We start from the raw sequence: 16,131 nt of genomic DNA, 5'->3' as shown, positions 1-16,131 counted from the left end.
CTTTCTCCACTGAGCCGAGAAATGGACAGAAAGCCCCCTTTCAGAGCTGGCCTGCGGCTCCCATTTCACCTGTTGGCCAGAGATAGCACGGGGTCCTCTGGGCTTCCCCTCGTTCCCAGAGAGGTCCTCTGGCTCTCCAAGGTCAGTCATCACCAAAAGCCTCTGTCTGTTTGTTGGGGATTCATAGCTTGTATTGAGCAGTCCATGTTTGTTAGTTAAAACCCCAGTTGGCGCTCAGCTAAGGTATATTCACTGCAAGGTTTTGCAGTTCAGGCTGTGGCAGGAGGGTCTCCTGGCTCGGGTCCACAGTTTTTACTTACAGATTTTATGCTGTGATCTCGAGCATTCCTCCCAATTCAGGTTGGTGTATGACGAGTGGACGGTCATGTTTGTCCCCCCACAGTTTTTGCAGATTATTTACTAGTTGTTCCTGGTTGTTTAATAGTTGTTCTGGGGGGACTAACTAACTTCCACTCCTCTTTATGCCGCCATCTTGTAACTAGCTTTTAATTAAAGCAATATATAGTAAGTATTATTCTTAAACTTTTTTTTGTCCCGTGTGCTAACAATATTAGCATAGAAAATAATTTCCATTTATAAGAATAACACAAAGTATGAGTAACCGGGCATAAACTAAGGAAGAAATATGCAGGAATATGTGAAGTAAGATATACAACATATTGAACATCATTTCAAAAAATTCCCACTTTCCCGAATGGGATAATTAAGTATTGTTTGATTCAATTCCAATCAAAATCTTGGTAAAGTATTTTTATTTATTGTTTGCCCTGATTATTTTATTTTTTCTTTGATGAAGTAATTTCATAGATTGTCAGAAAGTAAAACTAAATAACCAGGACATTTTGTAAAAAGAATAATACCTATGAGTTATAAAAATGTATTACAAACCTAAAATAATTAAAACTTTTGGTACTGGCTCTAGAAAAGACCAAATAAAGACTCATGTATTTATTAATTTAGATTCTGATTTCAAAGCCCTGGTGAAAGTCTGGAGTATTCCATGATTGCTGTTGGGCAACTTGTTAACAATCTGGAGGGAAAAGAGTTAGGTTCCTGAGACTGCACATTGGAACAACGTAATATAACCTTGATTCAATATTGAAAATTTAAAACTATTTAAGTAGATATAAAGAAATGAGAAGTGCATGTTTTTCATAATCTTTGGATGCGAAGTTAGGACACCAAAAGGCAGAAATCATAAAGGAAATGATTGATAAATACAATTATATGAAAATTAAAACTTCCATTTATAAAAAAAAATCTATAACAATAAAGGTAAAAAGGAAGTAAACTGGGAAAATATAAGGAAGACAAAGGATAGTCTTAATTTATAAGTTATTCTTACAAGTTGATTTTAAAATGAACACCTCAACACAAAAAACAGCCTAAGGAAATGAATGGGCAATTAAAGAAGAAATACAGAGTACAATAAATTTATTCAAGAATTTTTAACTAGAAAGAAAAGCAATATTATAAAACAAGTAGTATCATTCGTGGACTATACATTTGGCCAAGATTTCAAATTATAAAAATATCCAGGGTTGGATAGATTTGGGAAAATATTATTTATACAATTCTGGCTGGGACTGCAATACATAAAATCTTTCAGAAAACTATATCAAAATTTAAAAATTTTTAATTATCATAGCTTCTAGTATTGTGCAAAAATGTATATACCATGATGTTCTTCACATTGCAATTTATATTTGCAGAACTTTGGAAGCAACCTAAAAATCTTACACTAACTATAAGTAAAATGTAAGTAAATATAAGTAAAATAAAGCATGATGATTTGGGTTGATTTGGGGGAGGTATTGAAAATGAAATTGTATAGTAACTACATAGGAAGAGCTGTCCAATACCTTGAGAAATGGGAAAATGCATATTACATAAAAATATGTAGGGTGTGATCCCATCTTCATAAAAATTATGCATATTTCCAGAAGACTACACTAAAATATAAAGAAAGAAGGCCTCAACAAAAATTCCCTACGTCCTCATGCATAGGAACAGAGTTCTTAGTGTGGACTGAGTTTCTGAAGACCCCACAAAATTTGAAACCACATTATTTTATATTACTTTTCCTATAGGAATAAAGGGAACTAAATGTCACTGGTATAGAATCCTAAATTGGCCATTATTTTCTAGTAGCACTATGAAAATATTCTTGTTTTCTTCTGGTTCCATAATTTCTGTTGAGAACTCATCTTAGCTTTTGAAGGTAATCAGTCTCTTCTTCTCTGGCTACTTTTAACTGTTCTCTTTGTCTCTGCTGTTAAACAGCTTTACTATCATGTATCCACTTGGATTTTTTTTCAGGCCCGCTTGGGGTGTTTGATGGATTCTGAATTGCTTGATGTTTTTTAAGAGTTTTGAAAAATTCCCAGCCCTTTTCTCTTCAGTTATTATTTCTGTCTCTTCCTGTCCTCTCCGTCTGGGATCCCAATACATGTATATTAGTCCCTGTTTTAACCTATTCTATGTTTCTTATTCTCTCTTTTTATTTCTTTCCTTTTGTCTGTTCATGCTTCATTTTAGATATTTTCTTTATACTTCTTTTCCAGATTGTCCCTTCACCAAAATCTAATTTACTATTCAACACATCCATTGACTTAATTTCTGTCATATTTGTAATTTCTTGAATTCCCATTTTGTCCTTTCCCTATACTTTCCAGTTCTCCTTCTTGTATTTTAATACTTGAGCATATTAATCATAGTTATTTCAAAGTCATTGTCTGATATTTGGATGCCAGTTATGTGTATTTCCATCATTGTTTCTCATGGTTTTTGTCATGGTGCTTTGATTCCTTTTATACCTGATTGTTTGTTTAGAAACAAAGGAAAAGAAAATGATAAATACTGGAATAGTTTGAAAATAATAAAATTTAAAAGGATTAAATAATGTCTAAGGAAAAATAATTCTCCAGCAATATATTCATTAAATATTGCTTTTTATATGTCTCCATGCTTATATGCTATTCTTATATATTATGTTGTCTTTTTCTTACAATCTTTGTTAATCAACTATGGTGTGAACTTTCATTTAGTATGTGTACAACACGCAAAATGTTTCATGCATTCTTCCTGGCTACCTCTTACAGTGATTTTACCTCAAGTCTTATGTTGATGGCAATATAAAAGCATAGGAATTTAAAAGTTTTACCTAGAACACTGGTTCTCAAACATTTTTTGCATGTGTCAGGGTCCCTTTTATACACTTTTAAAAAACACTGAAATAGTTGGACTTCCTCACCTGGACTGGTGTTGATGTTGTCACAAACATGGGGACTGGCGGTTTGATGTGCTGAGCCCTTTATCATGGGACTTGCCCTTATGAAGCTCGTTACTGCAAAGGAGAGGCTAAACTTGCATATAATTGTGCCTAAGAGTCTCCCCCAAGTACCTCTTTGTTGCTCAGATGTGGCCCTCTCTCTCTCTAACTGAGCCACCTCAGCAGGTGAACTCACTGCCCTCCCCCCTACGTGGGACCCGACTCCCAAGGATGTAAATCTCCCTGGCAACGCAGGATATGACTCCCGGGGATGAATCTGGACCCGGCATTGTGGGATTGAGAATATCTTCTTGACCAAAAGGGGGATGCAAAATGAGACGAAATAGTTTCAGTGGCTGAGAGATTTGAAATGGAGTCGAGAGGTCACTCTGTTGGACATTCTTATGCACTATATAGATAACGCCTTGTTCTAGTTTGCTAATGCTGCAGAATGCAAAACACCAGAGATGGATAGGCTTTTATAAAACGGGGGTTTATTTCACTACACAGTTACAGTCTTAAGGCCACAAAATGTCCAAGGTAACACATCAGCAATCGGGTACCTTCACTGGAGGATGGCAAATGGCATCTGGAAAACCTCTGTTAGCTGGGAAGGCATGTGGCTGGCGTCTGCTCCAAAGTTCTGGTTTCAAAATGGCTTTCTCCCAGGACATTCCTCTCTAGCAAGCTTGCTCTTCTTCAAAAGGTCACTCACAGCTGTACTCCGTTCAGTATCTTGAGTCAGCATATTTTATATGGCGCCACTGATCAAGGCCCACCCTGAATGGGTGGGATCACACCTCCATGGGAGTATCCCATCAAAGTCACCACCCACAGCTGGGTGGGGCACATTCCAAACAAATCTAACCAGCACCAAAACGTCTGTCCCACAAGACCACAAAGATAATGGCATTTGGGGGACACAATACATTCAAACCAGCACACGCCTCTTAGGTTTTAATGTATTGAAATAGCTAGAAGTAAATACCTGAAACTACCAAACTCCAACCCAGTAGTCTGGACTCCTGAAGATGACTGTATAATAATGTAGATTACAAGGGGTGACAGTGTGATTGTGAAAAGCTTGTGGATCACACTCCTTTTATCTAGTGTATGGATGGATGAGTAGAAAAATGGAGACAAAAACTAAATGACAAATAAGGTGGGATGGGGGATGGTTTGGGTGTTCTTTTTTTACTTCTATTTTTTATTCTTATTCTGATTCTTTCTGATGTAAGAAAAATGTTCAGAAATAGATTGTGGTGATGAATGCAAAACTATATGATCATACTGTGAACAGTTGATTGTATACCATGGATAATTGTATGGTATGTGAATATATTTCAATAAAACTGAATTTAAAAAAAAATTGAGATATAATTAAAATTCCCTAAAATTCATCATTTTAAAGTATGCAATTCAGTGGGTTTTAGTATTTCCCATCAACCTAATTCCAGAACATTTTCATCATCCAGAAAAGAAACCCTGTACTCATTAGCAGTCTCTCCCCATTTCCCCTCCCCCCAACCCTGACAACCACTACTGTATTTTCTGTTCTTATGATTTTGTCTGTTATGTGCATTTCATGTAAACAGAATCATACGATATGTGATCTTTTGCATCTGGCTTCTTTCACATAGTGTAATGTTTTCAAGTTCATTCTTTTAACAGGTATCAATACTTCATTTAAGTTTTAATTTTAATGAACTCCACTTTATTTGTTATTATTGTTGTTGCCTGTGCCTTAGTGTCATATCTAAGCCATTGCCAAATCCAAGGTCTAAGATTTATGCCTGTTTTCTTCTAAGAGTTTTATAGTTTTAGTTCTTACATTCAAGTCTTTGATCTGTTTCGAGGTAAATTTTGTATATGGTGTGAGGTAGGGGTCCAACTTCCTTGTTTTGCATGTGGACATCCAGTTGTCCCAGCACTATTGGTTGAAAAAACTGTGCTTTCTCCCATTTTGTCTTGGCTTCGTTGTTGCAAAATCAACTGACCATGAATGTGTTTTTTTCTGGACTCTATTCTATTCCAGTGATCTATATGTTCATCCTTATTCCTTTACTACACCGTTGTGATTACTGTAGTTTTGTTGTAAGTTTTGAAATTGAAAAGTGTGAGTCCTCCAAGTTTTTTTTTTTTTTCTTCAACATTATTTAACTATTCTGGAGCCCTTGCACTTTTCTATGAATTTTAGGATCACCTTGTCAATTTGTTCAAAAAAGGCAGCTGGGATTTTGTTCGGGACTGCTGTTGATTAGGGCTAAAAAGTAGGCCCCTTAGTCCAAGGTGATGTTATGTGACATGGTGTATCAAACACTCTACGATACCTCAGAAAGTGGTGCTGTCTGAGGCCATGCAGTCAGAACAGTCAAACCCATACCAATAATATGGGTTGATTGCAATCAAGATAAATTGCTCCCTTTCTAGAATGTACTGGTTCCAATGTGATCACCTTGTCACCAAGTGGCTGATTGGTCTCCTTAAGGAATCTAATTTACTATTCAGCTCATATGGGGGGCCCAGCTGAAGCAGGTTGGGAATTCAGCAGTGGCAGTAGCTTGATCAGCCCCAGCACCCATGCTGGTGGGCCCATTATTGGCCTCCATCCTTTCTACCATTGTGCCAGCACTGGGTTGGACATTGACAGAGCTTGGCCAGTGACAACTGGTTGAATCACAGTGTCAACTTGGTTGTTTCGTGTCTTCCATGGTGGATGCTCTCTGGTGGGTGTTAACATATGATTCATGTGATACAAAAAGCCAGGATGTCGGGATCCAGGGGAAGTTGCTGGAGGAAGTGGGAGTGATGCAGGGGTTCCTGGGCTCCCCTGAATGGTTTTGGAGGCAGAGCCCAGGAGTTTTGCAAGTGGACGAGTGAAGTCCCAGTTAACTTTTGGCTCTGCTCTTCCACCTTCTCCCAGTCTGCGGGGTCCCCCCCCCCATCCAGCCCAATCAATGGGAGGACACTGTCCCTGGCTCCTGGCCCTGACAGGTGTCCTCGCAAGTGAGGGAGCTCTCTGCATATTTGGGGATGGGGAATACTGGGGCGTTGGCCAGGCTGGCAGATGCTACCCTGGTTGGTGTTGTTGATCCTCCAGTGAGTGCTGAGCCTCCCTTTCTCCCTCATAGGACAGCACCGGCTTCCACTTCTACAGGGGCTCCCTCATCACCGAGGACTGGATGGTCACTGCTGCCCATTGTGGGGTCAGGTGAGGGCCCTGGCAGGCTCAGGGCTTCTGCTTCCAGCTCCATTGGGGAAGGTGGAGGAGGGCATGTTCCTAACCCTAAAACCTCCCACGTGGTTGTGGCCAGTGCATTTGACCAGGACTCAGATGCCGAGGACATCCAGGTGCTGAAGATTGCAAAGGTACACATAGGCCTTGCTGGACTGATTGAGGGGACTCAGCCAAGGGGCTGGGGGCTGGAAGGACAAGAACCCTTGGCCCCTTGAGGGACAAGTGCTGGGAGGGGAAGGGGGTGGGGTGAGGGGCAGCGGCCTCTGAATCTTCATTCTGGCTTCTTGTGGGTCTGTTCCCCCTAATGGGCCTCCAGGAGGAGTTGTCTCTCTGACATCTGCAGCCCATCCCCCAGCCTCACCTCATCATCTGGCCCTCACCCACAGGTTTTCAAGAACCCCAAGTTCAACCTGCTCACCATCAGCAATGTCATCACCTGCTGAAGTTGGGTGAATCTGACCTTCCAGTCTTCAACTGTATCAATTATACTCTGTCTCTCCTGTAATGCTTTTGACTTTCATCCCTATATTTGTCAGGCCTATCATTTCCACTTCATTCTTCTTTTTATGGTTTCTTGTTCTTTGATGTCTTATTTGGTTTAATATGGTTTATTATGGAGACTTTAAATTCTTGGTCCATTTGTTTCCCAGTATTTCTATTTCCAGTGGAATCTATAGTCCCTGTTTGTGGGTTTTCTTTTGAAGTAGCTGAGCTCCTCAGATAACCTGTTATTTTGGCCAATGAGACACACTCCTGTTGCAGCATTGAGTACTGTGTCCTGCAGTGTGCATGGAGAGGGGTCAGAAGTTCCTAGTGAGTATCAGTTCCTTGAGCTCAAAGAGTCAGAAGTGGTGGAGGAGCCCAAATTTGGAAAGCCCCAGAAAACCACTGGTGATCACTCCTCATCCCACCAAGAAACTGCTCTGGTTTGGGTTTCAGGTTCGTTCCTTGGGGAGAAGCAGATGGGGGGTGGGTAGAAGTTTAGGAAAGGTGGGATGGGGCTGTGAGGGTGGTCTTCCTGTCTCCATGGGTCCTCCTGTACTCAGAGCTTCTGAGCTTCCTATTTTTACCTGAGGACACCTGTACTGGCCCACAGGGCCTGGGATAGGCATTGACTGCCCCAAAGCTATGGAGTTGTGGGGGAAGCATCAGCAGAATTCTCACTGTTCATCTCCCATTTCATCCTCCCATAGCCAGGCCAACAGCCTCCTGCCCTTGGCTCTAGTGACAACCATACACTCCCTTCCTCTCCCAGGGCTTTCTCTGTTTTTTCCCCATCTCCATTCTTCCATCTAAAGTTCCACCAAGGCTGGTCTTAGAGGGGCAACCAGCAGTCCATACTAACCTGGCATCCTGGTAGGAATGGAACTGGGTTCCCTTCTGCATTTCTCTTTTAGTGTTTTTCCTCATATCTCTCTTGCCTCCTGGAAAAGAATGCTCTTCTGATGGTGGGTCATAATATGTTGAAATTAAGGGGCATACATAATTCTGAGGACATGAAAAGAGTCCAAAAAGCTGAACTTGATGTGAAGAATGAACAAGGGAAGAAAATTAAAATGAAAGAAAAGGGTTGGGGCAGAGGAGTAGAACATAGAGTAAACCATTAGAAATATTATTAAAAGTCCAATCTTAAGGAAACTCCCAACGGCTGGTGTTCCTGGAGCTGGTATTCCTGGAGCTGCTGTCTGGGTGTGTGGGATGTCTCCAAGAGGACTCGGGCTGGTTGGCTGTGAAGATGTGGCAAGTACTTTTCTTTACCGTGGCTGACTGATTAATGCTGTCAAACAGCCCACAAAGTAATATAAAGAGTTAGTAATCGAGCATCCAAGATGATGGATTAGGAGAGACAAAACAAAATACTTCTTCATGAAGTTATCTTTTATCTAGTGTTTTTCTTCATGAAAAACACTAGATAAAAGACAGAAAGTGCTGCAGAATACCAGTTTCAGCACTGCACTGGCTGGACAAGGTCTGCTAAATCCACAGGAACTGTGCACTTGGTGAAACCAAGAGTCTGTGTTCTGAAACAAGTCAGGCTGCTGGTGAAACAGCAGCCATGCCACGGTCGGGAGAAACCAGGGGTTGGTATTTGGAGACAGATTAGTTTAAAAACCCCAAAAGCGGCTGGTGTGGACGATAGCCTTTCACACACCTGCAGCTAATTGTCCCGGAGCTAGGAAGGCAGACATCTGCAGAAGGGGGAAATTACCATACCCTGTACAGCCATCTTCTCAGTGCGCTGGGAGTGCCCCTACATGGCACCACAGCCCAGAGCTTCCCTAGGGGATTTCACTTGCCTGTGATTTTGTGCAGTCTTCCCTCCTTGGAGGGCATGGCTTGGGGGCAAGGTCCTGCTCAGAAGTCCCAAGGGCCCTACACCAATCTCAGGGACTTGTGGGCCCACAGCAGAGAGAGACTGTGGGGAGTCTGAGCCGAAGGGTTGGATTTGTGCAACAGCTTTAAGTCTCCAGGAACAGCTGGGAGATTTGAGTCTTAAAGCTGCCTTCGCTCCCTAACTGCACAGGGCACACCCCCATCTTCAGGGCTGGCTGTATCAACTACACACAGAAATTTGGTGCACTAATTAGACCCCCACAAGATTCGGATCCCCACTCGCCACACAGATGAAGTTGGGGAGAACTGGCTTGAAGGTAATAGGTGGCTTGGGTGCACCATCTGCTGGTAAGTCAGAGAAAGTGCACCCCACCAAGATGTAGCTCTGACAAATTATAGACAATTGTTCAAATAAGTCTGCATATCCTACAAGAACCCTATCATGATAAGCAAATGCCAAGAGGCCAAAAACAACAGAAAAATTTAAAGCATATGAAGAAAGCAGAAGACATGGATAACCCAAACCTAAACATCCAAATCAAAAAATCAGAGGAGACACAGTACTTGGAGCAATTAATCAAACAAGTAATCACAAACATCATGGCACAGGATACAAAGAACATGAAGAAGTCCCCAGAAGAGCATAAAGAAGAATTTGCACGAGTAAATTAAAAAATAGATGATCTTACGGAAATAAAAGAATCTGTGATAAAATTCAAAAGATTCTGGATACACACAGTACTAGATTAGAGGAAGCTGAGGAAAGAATAAGTGAACTGGAAGAGTGCAGAATGGAAAGTGAAAGTACAAAAGAAAGAATGGAGAAAAGATTGAAAAATCAAAATGGATCTCAGGGATATGATGGACAACATAAATGCACAAATATAAGCATCATTGGTGTTCCAGAAGGGGAAGAGAAGGAAAGGTAGAGGTCTAGGAAGAGTATTCAAAGAAATTGTTGGAGAAAACTTCCCAACCCTTCTAAACAACATAAATACACAAATCATAGATGCCCAATGAACTCCAAACAGAATAAATCCAAATAAACCCACTCTGAGACATACTCTGATCAGATTGTCAAATGCTGAAGAAAAGGAGCAAGTTCTGAAAGCAGCAAGAGAGAAGCAATTCACCACATACAAGGGAAACATAAGACTAAGCACTGACTACTCAGCAGCTATCATGGAGGAGAGAAGGCAGTGGTATGACATATTTGAAATTCTGAAGCTGAGGGTGCAGAAGCACTGGGGGAGGGAGATGGTGGCAGCATGGCGGCTGGGTATGAGCCATCCAACCCTCCTCTTCCTTGCTGTCACTGCCACTGGGATCCTTTAGATTGCATGTGTTCATTGTAAGCCCGCTGCCCGCCCGCCAGTCCTCCAGTCCACCGGTTTTCCCTTGTGCCGCCACTGCCAGCTCTGAGGGTTGGCCGGCCGGGTAACTCACTCCCCCACCCCACCCACAAGCCCATGGGCCAGGACCATGGAGGATGTGAAGCTGGAGTTCCCCACCCTCCCATAGTGCTAAGAAGATGCTGAGGAATGGACCTGTCCTATGAGATGAGACATGCAGGAAATTTTACCTGGATTGTTTTTAGGCCCATATTCTTCTGCTGTGAAAAGCAAGCTACCTATACTACAGAAACATGGAATAACCCATATAATATGCATAAGACAAAATATTGAAGCAAACTTTATTAAGCCAAACTTTCAGCAGTTATTTAGTTATTTAGTCTTGGATATTGCAGATAATCCAGTTGAAAATGTAATACGTTTTTTCCCCATGACTAAAGAATTTATTGATGGGAGCTTACAAACTGGAGGAAAAGTTCTTGTCCATGGAAATGCAGGGATCTCTAGGAGTGCTGCCTTTGTTGTCGCATAGATTATGGAAACATTCGGAACGAAGTACAAAGATGCATTTGCTTATGTTCAAGGAAGATTTTGTATTAATCCTAATGCGGGATTTGCCCATCAACTTCAGGAACATGAAGCCATCTACCTAGCAAAATTAACAATACAGATGATGTCACCACTACAGATAGAAAGTTCATTATCTGTCCACTCTGGTACATGGGCAGTTTGAAAAGAACACATGAAGATGATGATGATTTTGGAAACATGCAAGTGGCGACTGCTCAGCATCACTGACTCAAGAGCAGCATTATAGAAGATGTGAATTTCTATTTGGGAAGGAGAAAATACTAGAGACAATAATAATGTAAAATGGTATTTTAAAAAAGTAGTTTCTTTTCTATTAAATGTTTCTCTGAAACTTGTTGAGCAACATTTTAAGATGTTGGACTTCTGCAATAGATGGCACTAATGGTTTTACTCCTTTTTGGTTTTTTTTTTTTAATTTTTCACTTTACAGTTTTATTATAAACCAGGAATTTTGGACTTGCAAAGAGGTATTGCAGTAATGCACTTTTCATACTTGAAATTTATTTGTATGATAGAAAGTTATTACTTTAAACAAAATGTAAGTAAGGGGGGATTTGTTTATAAATTTTGGGTAATTTATAACAAAAGAGTTTCCTAAGTTTGCTAAAAATTCATTTTGTGTTATATATATGTATATATATATATATATATATATATATATATATATATATAAAACATTTTAAAAATAATTTTACAGTTCAGTTTTATGATGGAGCCTCTTACAGAAACATTAACAAAGTGCAGGAATATGCCATGTTTCTCTTTTTTAGTATAGTCCAATACTTTAATTGTCCTTTTATTTTTCTAAGCTCTTCTTTGTCCTTCATTAATAGTCTTTAAATCATATCATTAGCCAGTTTTCCTTACTTTAACGTGATCCAGTTATTGCTTCCTTTCCTGTTATGTTCCGAATTTGTTTATTCCATTAAAAAAAGTTTAATGAACGAAAGATGTTTTACATTATAGTATCAGATTCTCCCCCCAAAAGGATAGTGTTAAAGAAGTTTCACGTGCCTTCCCTTTTTTGCATTAGTTATGGGTTCTTTCGAGAACCTGTTTTTTGTTTTCTCCAAAATGGTTCTAAATAGAATAAACCAATGTAGCACTATTGGTTTTTTTTCCCCTATGTGAAACCCAAAAAAAGAAAAGTGCCTTGCATCATTTTAAAAATAAAAAGATAAATCCTCATGACCTCTAAAATTAATATATAGAACAATGAAAAGTAAGATTAATGTTTTCTGTAATTTCTTTGTTTTTTAAACCATAAATTAGTTTAAATAAAAAATATTAAGGTTTGAAGAGACCTTGGTAAATTATATGGAACATGTTCATTTTATGTTATCTTAACGATTCTGTGAGATCGTTCCAGCACTAATAGAAGCTTTTCTCTGAAAATGCATTTATTGGGGAAAGTGATTTGTGGGAGAACTTATTGTTTTAAATAAGCTTTTAAGTAAGTTCTTTAAATTGAGTTAATCTAAATTTCCCCTATAATTTGCATTAGCAGAGTCACTTTATGAATCCTTGGTTCTCTGTGTTTTTATTTATATGTATAAAAATTGTTTTAAGAAAAACATTTATGATTTTAAGTATGTGACCGGAGGGAGGAGAGGAGTGTTTTTCGCTTTTTATAGTTGATGACCGAAGGGTAGCACAAACAAAACTCCTTTGTATTTCACTTTTCTCAGTCCTCCTTTGAGGTGCTTTACTGATGGGAATGATTTCTATACACTCCCTTGGTACCAAGAGGTATTATGCAAGGTAACCTACTACACCAAGTTACTTGCTTTGCTTTCCTATGATGTGATAATACAGTAAAAGCTATTTTATCCAGCACAGAGGAGTGGAAATGGATTAAAATGCTTTGTTAATTAAGAAATTAAGAGTTAATTCCTGTTGACCCGGTGATAGTCTTCTGATTTCCTTTCCCTTCTCCCATTTTACCATCCTGAAAACAGCACAGCAGTAATCCCATTGGGGTCAAGTATTCTGTTGTGTGATTAGGTCATTTGGTGTGGTGGTCTAGTGGAGTCAAGATTTGCGTTGGATGTTCAGAAATTCCAGTTAGCAAAGTGCCAGATAACATGCTTTCTGATATATAGATCACTTATTGGACAGGTCAGCAAAGATCTCTCTTCCAATTTAATAATCTCTGATGCTTCATTCTGCAAAGAATCTTCATCGTAAATTTAGGTTTTAAAAATGAGGCAGTAAAGGAGAGGCTAGGCCTCCCTGTATTTGTGCCTAAGAGTCTCCTCCTGAATGCCTCTTTGTTGCTCAGATGTGGCCCTCTCTCTCTGGCTAAGCCAACTTGAAAGGTGAAATCACTGCCCTCCCCCCTACGTGGGATCAGACACCCAGGGAAGTGAATCTCCCTGGCAACGGGGAATATGACTCCCGGGGAGGAATGTAGACCCGGCATCGTGGGATGGAGAACATCTTCTTGACCAAAAGGGGGATGTGAAAGGAAATGAAATAAGCTTCAGTGGCAGAGAGATTCCAAAACGAGCCGAGAGATCACTCTGGTGGGCACTCTTACGCACACTTTAGACAACCCTTTTTAGGTTCTAAAGAATTGGGGTAGCTGGTGGTGGATACCTGAAACTATTAAACTACAACCCAGAACCCATGAATCTCAAAGACAGTTGTATAAAAATGTAGCTTATGAGGGGTGACAGTGGGATTGGGAATGCCATAAGGACCAAACTCCACTTTGTCTAGTTTATGGATGGATGTGTAGAAAAGTAGGGGAAGCAAACAAACAGACAAAGGTACCTAGTGTTCTTTTTTACTTCAATTGCTCTTTTTCACTCTAATTATTATTCTTGTTATTTTTGTGTGTGTGCTAATGAAGGTGTCAGGGATTGATTTAGGTGATGAATGTACAACTATGTAATGGTACTGTAAACAATCGAAAGTACAATTTGTTTTGTATGACTGCGTGGTATGTGAATATATCTCAATAAAATGATGATTAAAAAAAAAAAAATGAGGCAGTAAGAGTTTTTTTATTAGCTTCTTAAATATCCATATCCTCTCTAGTAATCCGGCCAAAAATACAGGTTTGGTTATTGACATTAATTTATAACTGGTAATTTTCCACTTTTTCTAACCACTGTAATTTTTATGTTGTCACTGAAGTGCCTGCCCAGCACTGTATATGAAAGACAGTCTCTCACAGACACTAGAAAAAGGACTGCCATCATCTTTGGTACAATATTAATGTGGACAAAACATGCATTTTTTCTTTCTTTCATAGGAACATTGCAAGTTTGTTTTTTCTTGGATCCACTTTCCCCTAACTAGTTCCACCTTCCCCCAACTAGTTCTTCTGGTAGCTCATCCTATCCTTACTTCCCTTGGTTCCATTTCTGTGATTTCTTTATTTTCACTGATTTTTTGTGATAGTTAACTAAGATAAATTTAGCCAATCATGATTTATTTCCTAGAGTATTTGAGTAATATATGTATAACATAGTACCCAATCTTACAGTTAAATATGTAATCTGGGCACAGAACTTAAAGTGAAATTGTGTCAAACCATAGGAAAACTGCATTATTAATGACTATTTTTGAAAGTAGGAAATAATTTATTGAAAATATTCAAATTGGAATGGCAGCACATGTACCTTTTAATCTCAGTCAGTTGGTTCACGTTAGTTTTTAATATATTAGATGTTTAAACAACAGTTGCCTTTGTTCATTGGTATCTACTCTGGTGGAAATGTTAAAGTGATCGCTTTTGCTATACCAACTCAACTACTTAACTTTTTGAGCTAAATATTAGTTGCAGGGAGAGGGGAGGGATGTTTCTGCTTCATCTGAGTTTAGAAGTAATGTCAAAAAAAAAAAAAACGTTTTAGCATGTCCCTTTTAAGAAAATACAAGGTTTCTAATTGTCTTATTACCATCGTAATTCAAGTGAATTGGAAGTATTTAACTACAGTCTTGACTTATAAAGTTGGGATGTATATATATCAGGACTTAAACTTGATGTAAAATAAATGAGCAGTTACCTGGGGATTTTTTCTTTAATAACTGGTGTAATCCATAATTCCACAACAAATTTAGCTTTACTTCAATATTTACTTTATATTTGTGCATTCATCAGTGCTCTGATTAGGAAATGATAGGAAATATCTGATAATTACTATAAGACTTTATTTTTTTTATTGATTAGAAAAAATAAGTTTCTAGGGTCTCCAAATGCTGGATTCTTTTGTCTTACCCATCCATGGCAGCTAAAGAGAGAAAAAGAAAGGAAAAATCACTCTAAAATATTCAGGTTTACATATTAGCTTCCTCTCAAAGGGAGTTGTCATACCTCACATTTCAAAGTGTTTTCTGTAGATCAGTAACATGATACTGACATGTAATTGCAACTTACTATGCAGCAAAAATGATTCAAGAAGCAAAATAACCTACAGTGTAGTGTCTCTTTACCTTTCTATAGGCAATTGCTTAATTTACTCTTTTAACAAACACTTGTACTTGGATAAAATGCTTATGTGTGTATAGTAATTGTCACAGTGCAAAATGCTTCTAGCCCAGGCACAAAGTATTAAAATTATTTTGTGAAGACTGGTGGTTGCATTAAACTATATGCCAGTATACTTAAAAAAAAAAAAAAAAAAAAAAAAAAAAATTCTGAAAGAGAAAAATTGCCAACCAAGAATTCTTTATCCAGCAAAGCTCTCCTTCAAATTTGAGGGAGAGCTTAAAATCTTTGTAAACAAACAAATACTGAGAGAATTTACTAACAAGAGACCTGCCTTATTTGAGATACTAAATGGAGCCCTACCAGTAGAAAAACAAAGAAAGGAGAGAGAGGTATGGAGAAACGTTCAGAAGTAAAGAGATTTAGTGAGGGTACATTAAAGGAAATAAAGTGAGAGCGGGAAAAAATATATCTGACAAACGTAAACCAAACAGGATGGCTGATGGATTAAACTCCCCAATTAAAAGATACAGATGGCAGAATGGATTAAAAAATATGAACCATCAATATATTGCTTACAAGAGACTCATCTTAGACACAGGGACACAAAGAAATTGAAAGTGAAAGAATGGAAAAAAATATTCCATGCGAGCTACAGCCAAAAGAAAGCAGGAGTAGCAATATTAATCTCAGATAAAACAGACTTTAAATGCAAGGATTTTATGAGATAAGGAAGGTCACTATATGCTAATAAAAGGGACAATTCAACAGGAAGAAATAACAATCATAAATGTCTATGCACCGAATCAAGGTGCCCCAAAATACATGAGACAAACATTGGCAAAACTGAAGGAAGCAATAGATGTTTCCACAATAATTGTGAGAA

General features: G+C 38.8%; 1 protein-coding gene and 1 pseudogene across 5 annotated transcripts in view; one reads left to right on the top strand and one right to left on the bottom strand.

The window, feature by feature from the left end:
* The window catches only part of LOC119518543 (zinc finger protein 1 homolog), a 55,823-nt gene that overhangs the window by 22,486 nt on the left and 17,206 nt on the right, over window positions 1-16,131 (bottom strand). The window lies entirely within an intron of this gene.
* LOC119518573 lies at window positions 10,084-11,014 on the top strand (annotated as a pseudogene).

The sequence above is a fragment of the Choloepus didactylus genome, chromosome 22 (genome assembly GCF_015220235.1).
Source record: "Choloepus didactylus isolate mChoDid1 chromosome 22, mChoDid1.pri, whole genome shotgun sequence".
NCBI classification, from domain to species: domain Eukaryota; kingdom Metazoa; phylum Chordata; class Mammalia; order Pilosa; family Megalonychidae; genus Choloepus; species Choloepus didactylus.
Note: the sequence above shows the minus strand (reverse complement) of the source record. Positions and strands in the feature narration are given on the sequence as shown.